The sequence below is a fragment of the Biomphalaria glabrata genome, chromosome 1 (genome assembly GCF_947242115.1).
Source record: "Biomphalaria glabrata chromosome 1, xgBioGlab47.1, whole genome shotgun sequence".
Taxonomy (NCBI): Eukaryota; Metazoa; Mollusca; class Gastropoda; family Planorbidae; genus Biomphalaria; species Biomphalaria glabrata.
This window is the reverse complement of record NC_074711.1, coordinates 3,722,229-3,737,673: the sequence shown is the minus strand read 5'-3', so window position 1 is coordinate 3,737,673 and position 15,445 is coordinate 3,722,229. Positions and strand designations below refer to the sequence as shown.

Genomic DNA, 15,445 nt, shown 5'->3' with positions numbered 1-15,445 from the left:
AAATACGGTTTTGAAAAATTAAGTCCCTTAGAATAATCATTTAAATATATACTTAGTTACCTCCCTTGATTCATCATTATGTATTTGTTTGTAGTTCAATTCATGCCTGTTGCTTCTCTTACAGAGCAAACAATTTGAAGTGTTTTTTAAAGTTACTACCAGATCTAATATAATGTAGAGTTGTTGTTTTTTTACAGATACAATTATGTATTTAAAAAATATATGGTACATATTTTCTTAATCTTTTCACAATTATGAATATAAACTCTTTAAATACGAATATTTTTCCTCAGATTGGGTAGTTTCGTGATACTGTAGAAAATACTAGAAAGACACTGTAATTGGCAGGTTTAGTGTTCTGGACGCCAGGTGAAATACAAATGTCAACAGTGTTATCCGGTCTTTGAAAAAACACAATTTAATATTGCAAATAAATACATTTTTGTATGTGTTTTGGGCAATCTGCTTGAAGTACACCTTTGATATATAGTTTGATTTTTTGTTTGTTTTTTTGGTTGTTATGTGCTTGCTTAATTTTTATATAGAAATCTAGACTTTTGTGTATGTGTGTGTGTCATTAAATTTCATAGAACTTTTAAGTCCGCCATACCACAAGGCCTAAAGTCCTAGCCAGGGGCGTAGCTAGGCATCGGCTTTTTAAAGAACCTTTTTGAACAATGTTTTTACTTGAAAGTACTCTAATAAGAATGGCAAATACAACTGATGTGTTCCTTGAAAAGAAAAGATAACCCCACAGATTGATAAACTTCAATTATATTAAGGCTTTCAGGGTCGCCGCCGAAAAAAAAAATGTCTTTGAAAAATAATATTTCAAAAAAAAGAAGTTTATTTCTAAGTGATTAATTCTGTTCCATACGCCTGTTTGTAACTTCTTTTTGGTACAGAGTTATAACTCCAAGCTCTGAACAAAAACAGAAGAGGAAGGAGAAGTTATGTAGACCAATTTGATTCTACTCTAAATTGTGTGTATTTTAGGATTCAATTATAAATTGTGAGTTATAGTCCCAAAGCTGTTTATACAATAACAGAGGCATAGCTAGGGTGGGGGAGGGAGGGGGAGTGTTGTTGTTTTTTTTTACATTAAATCTTAAATAATCTTAAATATTACGCAAAATGCAGATGTTCTTACAAGCGATCTCATGGAATCTCAGCTACTCTTTCAAGGGATCTTGCTTGCATCGTAATTAGTATCCTGTAAGAAAGCTTCTAAAATATGGAATAACAAGTCCTTTTTTAATGAGAACTGATCTGGATTGCGAAGGTGATAAAGGAAATCTACATTTGCGGGGCCACCCATCAGGATGAACAGAAGTACGCCTATACTAGTATTTCCTGTTGTAGGCCCCATTCATTAAATAGTTCAATCATGAAACTGTACTAAAGGAACAGCAAAAAATAAAGTTGGCTGCTTCGTCTTGCGGTCATCTGGATAGTTAACATCGATGGTTCACACCCTGCCCGCTACCATTCCTGTCGTCCTGCGGAAGGTTTGGACTAGGAAGCGTAAGATGGCATAAGATAAGATAAGATACGATTATAATTTTTTGGACTATACAAAAGTAGTAGCAGTTCGACTACAAATTACTATCTCAGCATACTATTTTACCATAGCAATATAGATGCACGCACGCACATACATATACACAAGGCCAGAGCTTTATGACCTAGACTTCTCAGTACTTCTCGGTGACGACGTATGACCTTGACCTATGACCCTGACTGAAAGTTGGATAAAGGAAGTTTAAAATCTTTTTGTGGTACTATGACTGTTGTAGTGATGTAGCACTCGTTATATTTTAGTACTGTAGGAAACATATATTAGCGACAAAATCAATAAAGGCAGATAGCTCGATGATTAAAAGAAATCGATTTTAATATTTTATAACAGTGCTTGCTGTGCTAGATATAAAAAAAAATAATTGTGTGCATTTCCTTTCAAACAATTTGTTTTTAAATAGTGAAACAAATAAGAAGGAAAAAATAATTAAAGATCTAAGTGTTTGCAGTTGGATATTGCCTCCCTTTGAATATTTTTATCTGCAGCAATAATTGCGATCTTTTGCCATCATAGGGGTTAAAAAAAAATTTTAGACACATATATTTCACATGAAAACACATTTTTTTTTTTTGGCTGTTGGGATCTCTCATGGAATCTCAACTATTCTTACCAGGTATCTCTCATGGAATCTCAGCTATTCTTACAAGGTATCTCTCATGGAATCTCAGCTCTTCTTTCTTACAAGGTATCTCTCATGGAATCTCAGCTATTCTTACAAGATATCTCTCATGGAATCTCAGCTATTCTTACAAGGTATCTCTCATGGAATCTCAGCTATTCTTTCTTACAAGATATCTCTCATGGAATCTCAGCTATTCTTTCTTACAAGATATCTCTCATGGAATCTCAGCTATTCTTACAAGGTATCTCTCATGGAATCTCAGCTATTCTTACAAGGGATCTCTCATGGAATCTCAGCTATTCTTACAAGGTATCTCTCATGGAATCTCAGCTCTTCTTTCTTACAAGGTATCTCTCATGGAATCTCAGCTATTCTTACAAGGGATCTCTCATGGAATCTTAGCTATTCTTACAAGGTATCTCTCATGGAATCTCAGCTATTCTTACAAGGTATCTCTCATGGAATCTCAGCTATTCTTACAAGGTATCTCTCATGGAATCTCAGCTCTTCTTTCTTACAAGGTATCTCTCATGGAATCTCAGCTATTCTTTCTTACAAGGTATCTCTCATGGAATCTCAGCTATTCTTTCTTACAAGGTATCTCTCATGGAATCTCAGCTATTCTTACAAGGTATCTCTCATGGAATCTCAGCTATTCTTACAAGGGATCTCTCATGGAATCTCAGCTATTCTTACAAGGTATCTCTCATGGAATCTCAGCTATTCTTACAAGGTATCTCTCATGGAATCTCAGCTATTCTTACAAGGGATCTCTCATGGAATCTCAGCTATTCTTTCTTACAAGGTATCTCTCATGGAATCTCAGCTATTCTTACAAGGTATCTCTCATGGAATCTCAGCTATTCTTTCTTACAAGGTATCTCTCATGGAATCTCAGCTATTCTTTCTTACAAGGTATCTCTCATGGAATCTCAGCTATTCTTACAAGGTATCTCTCATGGAATCTCAGCTATTCTTTCTTACAAGGTATCTCTCATGGAATCTCAGCTATTCTTTCTTACAAGGTATCTCTCATGGAATCTCAGCTATTCTTACAAGGGATCTCTCATGGAATCTCAGCTATTCTTACAAGGTATCTCTCATGGAATCTCAGCTATTCTTACAAGGTATCTCTCATGGAATCTCAGCTATTCTTACAAGGGATCTCTCATGGAATCTCAGCTATTCTTTCTTACAAGGTATCTCTCATGGAATCTCAGCTATTCTTACAAGGTATCTCTCATGGAATCTCAGCTATTCTTTCTTACAAGGGATCTCTCATGGAATCTCAGCTATTCTTACCAGGTATCTCTCATGGAATCTCAGCTATTCTTACAAGGGATCTTAGTTTACATGTCATTAAAGTAAAAATAAAAACTATCTGTCAATTTCACGGCTACTAAAATTAAAAATCAAATTCTCGACTTACGTTTTTGAGAGTGTCATTATTAATACAATTAAAACATAAGATATTTCATCCTCTTAAAGTTAAACCATCATTTTTACCAAAAACATAATTTAACTTTTTCACCAATCTATGCCATAATACAAAAACAAGGAACCATAATAATCCCCTGAAGCAGCTCCAACTCTTCCAGTCTCCCACGGAGCTATGTCTTCCTAACTCACGCACCACCATCATCATCATTGGCCTCCTTCAGTCATAAAACGACTATGGTTCACCTGGAACACTTTTTCATATCTGTGGAGCCCTATTTTGGAGAGACACTCCCGTCCACATATATTGCAGGTCAAGGTGGCTTTCGCTTTGGTGGTAGAGGAGCTGGCCATTTTGTGTGTGGCATGCTTTTCTTCAAGAGCCGAGGCCCATGTTTTTTTCGCTGTCTATACTGGGGGGCTGCCCAGCTTATAAGGCGAGCAGTAGCTGTCCATTGGGATCCTAGGATCCCTCCCACCGACCAACGTGGCCCCTGGCGCTCTGCTCTACGTCAATTGAGCATTTGAACTCTCGCACCAGCCTCTGATTAATTTAGGAAGTGGCGCGAATAGCATGCCAGGACAATTTCTATGGCCGACGCTGGTACCAGTGTCCCCTCACGTCAATCATCATTTACAACTTGCGTCATGCTTGGCCATTTCCCGCTTCACTCTTGTCAAATCTATTATCCAGTCTACGCTTAAACGCACAACAATCTATCCCCCGACTGTCGAGACAGAGGCGTAGAGACTGCGTTCCCTTGATCACTAGCAGCCAAAGAGGTTAAAAGGTTTAGGCCAATTTGTAAATTTGTTCAGTAAATAACCTTTATGATTAATTTCCCTGGAGTGGTCAAGTCAGGTCTCAAGTGTCCACTAATAAGTATTAAAACTGGGACCGGTACAGAATGGCTGCGTCCCTTTTGTTTGAAACTCTAAGAATGTCTCTCCTAGTTCGTTGTAGTGAAACTTGTTTGACCATTTGATTGACTTTTTTCGGTTCACTTCCGGTTATTGCGAATGTCGTCTGCTGTTAATCAAAGGGAGACAAATATCACTGATATTTGAACAAAGAGCTGCCTGTTTAGGTATCAGACAGATAATATTACGACATGTTGTCTTGTGTAAAGTGTACATAATTATATAAAGAATAACATACACATACACATCTTTAGTGGTCTGTGTTCTTAATTATTCTGATAGTTTTTTCAACGTAGACATTTTGTTACTTAGCACATTGAAACGGTAACACATTGAAACATTCCATGGCAGCGGTTCTCAACCTTTTAAGTTCGGCGACCCCTTTTTACAATCCCCCACTCTGCCGCGACCCCCCCCCCCACACACACACACATACTCACACATACAGCAATAGAAGGATAGATAATAACAATCAATAGTTTCGATGGTCTTAGGCGACCCCAGGCAAATGGTCAATCGACCCACAGGTTGAGAACCCATGTTCTATGGCCTCCTTCAGTCGCGACGCAACTATGGATCATAATCATTAGCACATTAAAATACAGGGGCCGAATGGGTGTCACACCACGGCCCGGGCATTTTTTATTTCATCCGGCCCATAAACTGTATGTTACATTATGGACATCCAATTCTAGATCTATCTGTTCTCAAAACCATTGTTAACTCTTTCTCTCCTAATTGACGATGCCATCCTTGATTTGACCTCATTAAACTAAATTTTTTATTTATTTATAAACTTAACTTTTTGTTGTGTAAAAAGAGCGTGCATTCCCCTCTAATTCGATACCAAATAAAACATTTTCTGACGACAAACGAAAAAGTTATTGAAGTTTAACCCTAGCAGGATAGTGAAATACAAAATGAATAATTCTATCGGAACGAGGAAAATAATTACGGAGAGAAAGGGTTAAGTTGGATAATGTATCGATAGCTGTACACATGCATACAGTGACTATAAATACTTCGCTCAGAGGGCCCCTTTTGTAAGAGAATACTGTTATATCTTTAACAATTTAACACGTGCCGTAGTGACATCCATGCGGTCCTTATCTTATAAAATACAGACGTGATTTAAAAAAAGACGATGATTACTGTGGTCCTACCGGCCCATTTGGGACAATTGAGAAGACATAGCTCTGGACCGCAACAGATGGAGAGAGACAGTGACCAAGAAAGCTATGGACAGTGAAAGTACATGGGTCTCAGCTCAGGAAGAAAAACGCACAATCCGAAAAACGGCCAGCTCCTCTACCACCGAAGCAAAAGGCACCTTAGCCTGCGCTATCTGTGGACGGGAGTGTCTCTCCAAAATAGGGCTCCACAGCCACATGAGGAAGTGTGCTCTGAGATGAACCATAGTCGTTCTACGACTGAAGGAGGCCAATGTATGACCGGCCCATTTGGGTACCGGTCCACCGGGCATTAGCCCGAATGCCCATATAGCCAGTCCGCCCCTATTAAAATACCAACGCATTTTAATCCTAGCAAACTAAAATGTTAGCGTCTAAAAATAATAGCACGTTGAAATATCGTAAGACACATTTGACTAGGTCCCTAAGCCAAAATATTTGATGGATGATTGAGAACAATTCTTAATTGCTTTTAAAATTGAAGTATCTCTAGTAGCAAGTTTGTTGGGTTTTTTTTTTATGTCACGTGATCTTGATTACTTAAAAAAGTTTAGAAAATATTTCAGACGAAACAAAACGGGGAGAATCTATAATAAAACTTGTGCCCCTGAAATTATTGTAGCATTTTGTCCGACTTATTAACGTCTGCTTAATAGGTATCACGTGACGCGTGATTGTCTCCGTGCCCAACTTATGACGTCATAATAAGATTTCACAATGGTGTGGACATGAGATCGTCTGCTCGCAGAAATGAGAACGACTAATCCATGGTTCTGAACGACAAGGGGCATGATCGATCTGTTTTCATTATTGTTAACTCATCAATCAATCTGTTAGCAATATTTGTAATTAATCAGTTCGATCGTTTATCATCACATGCAAGTTCAATGATCAGATATCGATCACGATTGAATTGAAAAATCATGTATGTCCCATTGGTCTTCTTTTGTCTGCATCTAAAATGTAAAACATTGGGTAATCTTGTGATAATTCAAGGTACTTTCTGGGTCTTTTTTCAAGTACAGCATAAAGAGGTGACTGAGAACACATTAGTATGACGTAATGAAGTCTTGTGTTGGTCAGGATAAACTATAGGCAGAGGCGTAGCTCATACTATAGGCAGAGGCGTAGCTCATACTATAGGCAGAGGCGTAGCTCATACTATAGGCAGAGGCGTAGCTCATACTATAGGCAGAGGTGTAGCTTATACTATAGGCAGAGGTGTAGCTCATACTATAGACAGAGGTGTAGCTCATACTATAGGCAGAGGTGTAGCTTATACTATAGGCAGAGGCGTAGCTCATACTATAGACAGAGGTGTAGCTTATACTATAGACAGAGGTGTAGCTCATACTATAGGCAGAGGCGTAGCTCATACTATAAGCAGAGGCGTAGCTCGTACTATAGGCAGAGGCGTAGCTCATACTATAAGCAGAGGCGTAGCTCGTACTATAGGCAGAGGCGTAGTTCATACTATAGGCAGAGGCGTAGCTCATACTATAGGCAGAGGCGTAGCTCATACTATAGGCAGAGGCGTAGCTCATACTATAGGCAGAGGTGTAGCTAATACTATAGGCAGAGGCGTAGCTCATACTATAGGCAGAGGTGTAGCTCATACTATAGGCAGAGGCGTAGCTAATACTATAGGCAGAGGCGTAGCTAATACTATAGGCAGAGGCGTAGCTAATACTATAGGCAGAGGCGTAGCTCATACTATAGGCAGAGGCGTAGCTAATACTATAGGCAGAGGCGTAGCTCATACTATAGGCAGAGGTGTAGCTCATACTATAGACAGAGGCGTAGCTCATACTATAGGCAGAGGCGTAGCTCATACTATAGACAGAGGCGTAGCTCATACTATAGGCAGAGGCGTAGCTCATACTATAGACAGAGGCGTAGCTCATACTATAGGCAGAGGCGTAGCTCATACTATAGACAGAGGCGTAGCTCATACTATAGGCAGAGGCGTAGCTCATACTATAGACAGAGGCGTAGCTCATACTATAGGCAGAGGCGTAGCTCATACTATAGACAGAGGCGTAGCTCATACTATAGGCAGAGGTGTAGCTCATACTATAAGCAGAGGTGTAGCTCATACTATAGGCAGAGGCGTAGCTCGTACTATAGGCAGAGGTGTAGCTCATACTATAGACAGAGGCGTAGCTCGTACTATAGACAGAGGCGTAGCTCATACTATAAGCAAAGGCGTAGCTCATACTATAGGCAGAGGCGTAGCTCATACTATAGACAGAGACGTAGTTCATACTATAAGCAAAGGCGTAGCTCATACTATAGGCAGAGGTGTAGCTCATACTATAGACAGAGGCGTAGCTCATACTATAGGCAGAGGCGTAGCTCATACTATAGACAGAGGCGTAGCTCATACTATAGGCAGAGGCGTAGCTCATACTATAGGCAAAGGCGTAGCTCATACTATAGGCAGAGGTGTAGCTCATACTATAGACAGAGGCGTAGCTCATACTATAGACAGAGGCGTAGCTCATACTATAGACAGAGGCGTAGCTCATACTATAGACAGAGGCGTAGCTCATACTATAGACAGAGGTGTAGCTCATACTATAGACAGAGGCGTAGCTCATACTATAGGCAGAGGCGTAGTTCATACTATAAGCAAAGGCGTAGCTCATACTATAGGCAGAGGTGTAGCTCATACTATAGGCAGAGGTGTAGCTCATACTATAGGCAGAGGTGTAGCTCATACTATAGACAGAGGCGTAGCTCATACTATAGACAGAGGTGTAGCTCATACTATAGGCAGAGGTGTAGCTCATACTATAGGCAGAGGCGTAGCTCATACTATAAGCAAAGGCGTAGCTCATACTATAGGCAGAGGTGTAGCTCATACTATAGACAGAGGCGTAGCTCATACTATAGGCAGAGGCGTAGCTCATACTATAGGCAAAGGCGTAGCTCATACTATAGGCAGAGGTGTAGCTCATACTATAGACAGAGGCGTAGCTCATACTATAGACAGAGGCGTAGCTCATACTATAGACAGAGGCGTAGCTCATACTATAGACAGAGGCGTAGCTCATACTATAGACAGAGGCGTAGCTCATACTATAGACAGAGGCGTAGCTCATACTATAAGCAGAGGCGTAGTTCATACTATAAGCAAAGGCGTAGCTCATACTATAGGCAGAGGCGTAGTTCATACTATAAGCAAAGGCGTAGCTCATACTATAGGCAGAGGTGTAGCTCATACTATAGGCAGAGGTGTAGCTCATACTATAGGCAGAGGTGTAGCTCATACTATAGACAGAGGCGTAGCTCATACTATAGACAGAGGTGTAGCTCATACTATAGGCAGAGGTGTAGCTCATACTATAGACAGAGGCGTAGCTCATACTATAGGCAGAGGTGTAGCTCATACTATAGGCAGAGGTGTAGCTCATACTATAGGCAGAGGTGTAGCTCATACTATAGGCAGAGGTGTAGCTCATACTATAGGCAGAGGTGTAGCTCATACTATAGACAAAGGCGTAGCTCATACTATAGGCAGAGGTGTAGCTCATACTATAGACAGAGGCGTAGCTTATACTATAGACAGAGGTGTAGCTTATACTATAGACAGAGGTGTAGCTTATACTATAGACAGAGGTGTAGCTTATACTATAGACAGAGGTGTAGCTTATACTATAGACAGAGGTGTAGCTTATACTATAGACAGAGGTGTAGCTTATACTATAGACAGAGGTGTAGCTTATACTATAGGCAGAGGCGTAGCTCATACTATAGGCAGAGGCGTAGCTCATACTATAGGCAGAGGCGTAGCTTATACTATAAGCAGAGGCGTAGCTCATACTATAAGCAGAGGTGTAGCTCATACTATAAGCAAAGGCGTAGCTCATACTATAGACAGAGGCGTAGCTCATACTATAGACAGAGGCGTAGCTCATACTATAGACAGAGGCGTAGCTCATACTATAGACAGAGGCGTAGCTCATACTATAGACAGAGGCGTAGCTCATACTATAGACAGAGGTGTAGCTCATACTATAGACAGAGGTGTAGCTCATACTATAGACAGAGGCGTAGCTCATACTATAGACAGAGGCGTAGCTCATACTATAGACAGAGGCGTAGCTCATACTATAGACAGAGGTGTAGCTCATACTATAGGCAGAGGCGTAGCTCATACTATAGACAGAGGCGTAGCTCGTACTATAGGCAGAGGCGTAGCTCTTACTATAGGCAGAGGCGTAGCTCATACTATAGGCAGAGGCGTAGCTCTTACTATAGGCAGAGGCGTAGCTCATACTATAGGCAGAGGCGTAGCTCATACTATAGGCAGAGGCGTAGCTCATACTATAGGCAGAGGCGTAGCTCATACTATAGGCAGAGGCGTAGCTCTTACTATAGGCAGAGGCGTAGCTCATACTATAGGCAGAGGCGTAGCTCATACTATAAGCAGAGGCGTAGCTCATACTATAAGCAGAGGCGTAGCTCATACTATAGACAGAGGCGTAGCTCATACTATAGACAGAGGCGTAGCTCATACTATAAGCAGAGGCGTAGCTCATACTATAGACAGAGGCGTAGCTCATACTATAAGCAGAGGCGTAGCTCATACTATAGGCAGAGGTGTAGCTCATACTATAAGCAGAGGTGTAGCTTATACTATAGACAGAGGCGTAGCTCATACTATAGACAGAGGTGTAGCTCATACTATAGACAGAGGCGTAGCTCATACTATAAGCAGAGGCGTAGTTCATACTATAAGCAAAGGCGTAGCTCATACTATAGGCAGAGGTGTAGCTCATACTATAGACAGAGGCGTAGCTCATACTATAGGCAGAGGTGTAGCTCATACTATAGACAGAGGCGTAGCTCATACTATAGGCAGAGGCGTAGCTCATACTATAGACAGAGGCGTAGCTCATACTATAGGCAGAGGCGTAGCTCATACTATAGGCAAAGGCGTAGCTCATACTATAGGCAGAGGTGTAGCTCATACTATAGACAGAGGCGTAGCTCATACTATAGACAGAGGCGTAGCTCATACTATAGACAGAGGCGTAGCTCATACTATAGACAGAGGCGTAGCTCATACTATAGACAGAGGTGTAGCTCATACTATAGACAGAGGCGTAGCTCATACTATAGGCAGAGGCGTAGTTCATACTATAAGCAAAGGCGTAGCTCATACTATAGGCAGAGGTGTAGCTCATACTATAGGCAGAGGTGTAGCTCATACTATAGGCAGAGGTGTAGCTCATACTATAGACAGAGGCGTAGCTCATACTATAGACAGAGGTGTAGCTCATACTATAGGCAGAGGTGTAGCTCATACTATAGGCAGAGGCGTAGCTCATACTATAAGCAAAGGCGTAGCTCATACTATAGGCAGAGGTGTAGCTCATACTATAGACAGAGGCGTAGCTCATACTATAGGCAGAGGCGTAGCTCATACTATAGGCAAAGGCGTAGCTCATACTATAGGCAGAGGTGTAGCTCATACTATAGACAGAGGCGTAGCTCATACTATAGACAGAGGCGTAGCTCATACTATAGACAGAGGCGTAGCTCATACTATAGACAGAGGCGTAGCTCATACTATAGACAGAGGCGTAGCTCATACTATAGACAGAGGCGTAGCTCATACTATAAGCAGAGGCGTAGTTCATACTATAAGCAAAGGCGTAGCTCATACTATAGGCAGAGGCGTAGTTCATACTATAAGCAAAGGCGTAGCTCATACTATAGGCAGAGGTGTAGCTCATACTATAGGCAGAGGTGTAGCTCATACTATAGGCAGAGGTGTAGCTCATACTATAGACAGAGGCGTAGCTCATACTATAGACAGAGGTGTAGCTCATACTATAGGCAGAGGTGTAGCTCATACTATAGACAGAGGCGTAGCTCATACTATAGGCAGAGGTGTAGCTCATACTATAGGCAGAGGTGTAGCTCATACTATAGGCAGAGGTGTAGCTCATACTATAGGCAGAGGTGTAGCTCATACTATAGGCAGAGGTGTAGCTCATACTATAGACAAAGGCGTAGCTCATACTATAGGCAGAGGTGTAGCTCATACTATAGACAGAGGCGTAGCTTATACTATAGACAGAGGTGTAGCTTATACTATAGACAGAGGTGTAGCTTATACTATAGACAGAGGTGTAGCTTATACTATAGACAGAGGTGTAGCTTATACTATAGACAGAGGTGTAGCTTATACTATAGACAGAGGTGTAGCTTATACTATAGGCAGAGGTGTAGCTTATACTATAGACAGAGGTGTAGCTTATACTATAGGCAGAGGCGTAGCTCATACTATAGGCAGAGGCGTAGCTCATACTATAGGCAGAGGCGTAGCTTATACTATAAGCAGAGGCGTAGCTCATACTATAAGCAGAGGTGTAGCTCATACTATAAGCAAAGGCGTAGCTCATACTATAGACAGAGGCGTAGCTCATACTATAGACAGAGGCGTAGCTCATACTATAGACAGAGGCGTAGCTCATACTATAGACAGAGGCGTAGCTCATACTATAGACAGAGGCGTAGCTCATACTATAGACAGAGGTGTAGCTCATACTATAGACAGAGGTGTAGCTCATACTATAGACAGAGGCGTAGCTCATACTATAGACAGAGGCGTAGCTCATACTATAGACAGAGGCGTAGCTCATACTATAGACAGAGGTGTAGCTCATACTATAGGCAGAGGCGTAGCTCATACTATAGACAGAGGCGTAGCTCGTACTATAGGCAGAGGCGTAGCTCTTACTATAGGCAGAGGCGTAGCTCATACTATAGGCAGAGGCGTAGCTCTTACTATAGGCAGAGGCGTAGCTCATACTATAGGCAGAGGCGTAGCTCATACTATAGGCAGAGGCGTAGCTCATACTATAGGCAGAGGCGTAGCTCATACTATAGGCAGAGGCGTAGCTCTTACTATAGGCAGAGGCGTAGCTCATACTATAGGCAGAGGCGTAGCTCATACTATAAGCAGAGGCGTAGCTCATACTATAAGCAGAGGCGTAGCTCATACTATAGACAGAGGCGTAGCTCATACTATAGACAGAGGCGTAGCTCATACTATAAGCAGAGGCGTAGCTCATACTATAGACAGAGGCGTAGCTCATACTATAAGCAGAGGCGTAGCTCATACTATAGGCAGAGGTGTAGCTCATACTATAAGCAGAGGTGTAGCTTATACTATAGACAGAGGCGTAGCTCATACTATAGACAGAGGTGTAGCTCATACTATAGACAGAGGCGTAGCTCATACTATAAGCAGAGGCGTAGTTCATACTATAAGCAAAGGCGTAGCTCATACTATAGGCAGAGGTGTAGCTCATACTATAGACAGAGGCGTAGCTCATACTATAGGCAGAGGCGTAGCTCATACTATAGGCAAAGGCGTAGCTCATACTATAGGCAGAGGTGTAGCTCATACTATAGACAGAGGCGTAGCTCATACTATAGACAGAGGCGTAGCTCATACTATAGACAGAGGCGTAGCTCATACTATAGACAGAGGCGTAGCTCATACTATAGACAGAGGTGTAGCTCATACTATAGACAGAGGCGTAGCTCATACTATAAGCAGAGGCGTAGTTCATACTATAAGCAAAGGCGTAGCTCATACTATAGGCAGAGGTGTAGCTCATACTATAGGCAGAGGTGTAGCTCATACTATAGGCAGAGGTGTAGCTCATACTATAGACAGAGGCGTAGCTCATACTATAGACAGAGGTGTAGCTCATACTATAGGCAGAGGTGTAGCTCATACTATAGACAGAGGCGTAGCTCATACTATAGGCAGAGGTGTAGCTCATACTATAGGCAGAGGTGTAGCTCATACTATAGGCAGAGGTGTAGCTCATACTATAGGCAGAGGTGTAGCTCATACTATAGGCAGAGGTGTAGCTCATACTATAGACAAAGGCGTAGCTCATACTATAGGCAGAGGTGTAGCTCATACTATAGACAGAGGCGTAGCTTATACTATAGACAGAGGTGTAGCTTATACTATAGACAGAGGTGTAGCTTATACTATAGACAGAGGTGTAGCTTATACTATAGACAGAGGTGTAGCTTATACTATAGACAGAGGTGTAGCTTATACTATAGACAGAGGTGTAGCTTATACTATAGGCAGAGGTGTAGCTTATACTATAGACAGAGGTGTAGCTTATACTATAGGCAGAGGCGTAGCTCATACTATAGGCAGAGGCGTAGCTCATACTATAGGCAGAGGCGTAGCTTATACTATAAGCAGAGGCGTAGCTCATACTATAAGCAGAGGTGTAGCTCATACTATAAGCAAAGGCGTAGCTCATACTATAGACAGAGGCGTAGCTCATACTATAGACAGAGGCGTAGCTCATACTATAGACAGAGGCGTAGCTCATACTATAGACAGAGGCGTAGCTCATACTATAGACAGAGGCGTAGCTCATACTATAGACAGAGGTGTAGCTCATACTATAGACAGAGGTGTAGCTCATACTATAGACAGAGGCGTAGCTCATACTATAGACAGAGGCGTAGCTCATACTATAGACAGAGGCGTAGCTCATACTATAGACAGAGGTGTAGCTCATACTATAGGCAGAGGCGTAGCTCATACTATAGACAGAGGCGTAGCTCGTACTATAGGCAGAGGCGTAGCTCTTACTATAGGCAGAGGCGTAGCTCATACTATAGGCAGAGGCGTAGCTCTTACTATAGGCAGAGGCGTAGCTCATACTATAGGCAGAGGCGTAGCTCATACTATAGGCAGAGGCGTAGCTCATACTATAGGCAGAGGCGTAGCTCATACTATAGGCAGAGGCGTAGCTCTTACTATAGGCAGAGGCGTAGCTCATACTATAGGCAGAGGCGTAGCTCATACTATAAGCAGAGGCGTAGCTCATACTATAAGCAGAGGCGTAGCTCATACTATAGACAGAGGCGTAGCTCATACTATAGACAGAGGCGTAGCTCATACTATAAGCAGAGGCGTAGCTCATACTATAGACAGAGGCGTAGCTCATACTATAAGCAGAGGCGTAGCTCATACTATAGGCAGAGGTGTAGCTCATACTATAAGCAGAGGTGTAGCTTATACTATAGACAGAGGTGTAGCTTATACTATAGACAGAGGTGTAGCTTATACTATAGACAGAGGTGTAGCTTATACTATAGACAGAGGTGTAGCTTATACTATAGACAGAGGCGTAGCTCATACTATAAGCAGAGGTGTAGCTTATACTATAGACAGAGGTGTAGCTCATACTATAAGCAGAGGCGTAGCTCATACTATAGGCAGAGGTGTAGCTTATACTATAGACAGAGGTGTAGCTTATACTATAGACAGAGGTGTAGCTTATACTATAGACAGAGGTGTAGCTTATACTATAGACAGAGGTGTAGCTTATACTATAGACAGAGGCGTAGCTCATACTATAAGCAGAGGTGTAGCTTATACTATAGACAGAGGCGTAGCTCATACTATAAGCAGAGGTGTAGCTTATACTATAGACAGAGGTGTAGCTCATACTATACGCAGAGGTGTAGCTTATACTATAGGCAGAGGCGTAGCTCATACAATAGGCAGAGGTGTAGCTCATACTATAGGCAGAGGCGTAGCTCATACTATAGGCAGAGGTGTAGATCATACTATAGACAGAGGTGTAGCTCATACTATAGGCAGAGGTGTAGCTCATACTCTAGGCAGAGGCG

General features: G+C 41.9%; 1 protein-coding gene across 1 annotated transcript in view; it reads right to left on the bottom strand.

Annotated features, from left to right (window-relative positions):
- The window catches only part of LOC106076031 (endothelin-converting enzyme homolog), a 259,051-nt gene that overhangs the window by 178,037 nt on the left and 65,569 nt on the right, over positions 1-15,445 (bottom strand). The window lies entirely within an intron of this gene.